Below are 1,667 nucleotides of genomic sequence, written 5' to 3'. Positions count from 1 at the left end.
AACCAGTTCCCAAATGACTTAAAGATAAAATATAACCTCTTCATCGTGGCATTTAAAGTCATTCATAGTCTGGCTCCAGCTTCTCTTTTCAGATTTACTTCACATCATTTCCATTCACACATTCTTTGTTCTAGACAAACTGGAATATTTATCATTTCTCAAATTCCCATTCTTTGCACAGGCCTGAATTCCTAGAATGTGTGGAGAAATATAGATTTAAAGCTGGGATTCATCTCTGAGACCATTTAGGCTGACCGTCTCATTTAATAGATGAAAAAACTGAGACAGAGAAGAAAGTGACTTGCTCGAGGTCATATAGGTAGTAAGTGGCAGAGTCAGGATTTGAATATCGGTATTTTAAATCCAAGTTCAGTGTTCTTTCCATTGCACCAGATTTCCTCTCCCAATCATTGTTAGTTTCCAAAGAACAAGCAGTTGTGACATATATGTCATAAAAGTCACTAGAACCTCTTATCTAGGGAGATACCAACTTTTTCTCCTTTCATACAAAACTTCCTCTTAAATTCTCAGGTTCTTAGAATCCTTGGGTCATGTGCTACTTCCTACAAGAAGCTTTCCTCATCCCTATAGTTCTTAATGCTACATAACTAATTTTGCATATTGTATGTATATTAGTATACTAATTTGTATATTATGTTATAGGGTCATAGGTTTGTTATATGTATACGTATATATGTGTATATATATACATAGCACATATGTAAATATGAACTACATATCCATGTGTACATATACATACAACACACATATAAATATCAGATAGATACAAACACATCTATAAAGATAAGATACACAAACATACATATACCTTTGTGTATGTATGTATTCCCTTAACACTCTTTACCTTCTTTTCGTCAGGGGCTATTTTTCATTTTGGAATGGCAGAGAGAGAATGAGCTTTGAAGCCAGAAAGATCAGAGTTCATGTTTTCTCTCTGTAAATGTGATCAAGTCACCTAAAATCTTAGTGCTACCAGTAAATCTCTATTATTCTAGGATGCAGAGAATTGCCAACATGCATTCATTGGTCAAGAGGATTTCCTCACCCAATAGTTTCCTCTACTTATAAAATAAAATTACAGTCTCTATCCCTCTCTCTGGTGGCTAACATAAAGCCTTAACTATAGAAGGCACTTAATAAATATAAAATTCAATTGAATTGGAACATTATCTATATGTTCTCAAATGAAATTTTTGGCAAGAGACCTCCCATTACCAAGGATATTTTATTGTATTTGATTATTTTTAATGGCAATAATATAGAAAACAGCATGCTATAGTGGAAAGAGAAGTGAATCCAGAATTAGGACCCCTGGGTCTACCAGCAGTTTTTAAACTGGGGGTTGCAACCCAATGGGTTCACAACCCACGGTTTAAGAATCATTGAAGGCATCACAAGTATAAAAGTTTAAAAAGCCCTGGTCTATACCAACGGCTTTGCAATGAACCATTTATGTCTTTCAACACATTGCTTGGCTTCTGGGTCTTAGTTATTTCACCTGGAAAGTGATATAAATGATGTCTAAGATCAAGGAACTTTCTATGAAATTTTGAATTAAATCATAAGAAGTGAAATGCTTGCATGTTACCTTTAGTTATGGGAAGCTAATACTGCCACTCCTGATGATATTCATCTTTGAATTCCTT

The 1,667-nt window shown here is 34.4% G+C and overlaps 1 pseudogene; it reads right to left on the bottom strand.

Moving 5' to 3' along the window:
• Positions 1–427: 427 nt before the first annotated feature.
• LOC118855598 lies at positions 428–513 on the bottom strand (annotated as a pseudogene).
• Positions 514–1,667: the final 1,154 nt, after the last annotated feature.

This window comes from Trichosurus vulpecula, chromosome 6 (assembly GCF_011100635.1).
Source record: "Trichosurus vulpecula isolate mTriVul1 chromosome 6, mTriVul1.pri, whole genome shotgun sequence".
In the NCBI taxonomy this organism is placed as follows: Eukaryota; Metazoa; Chordata; class Mammalia; order Diprotodontia; family Phalangeridae; genus Trichosurus; species Trichosurus vulpecula.
Note: the sequence above shows the minus strand (reverse complement) of the source record. Positions and strands in the feature narration are given on the sequence as shown.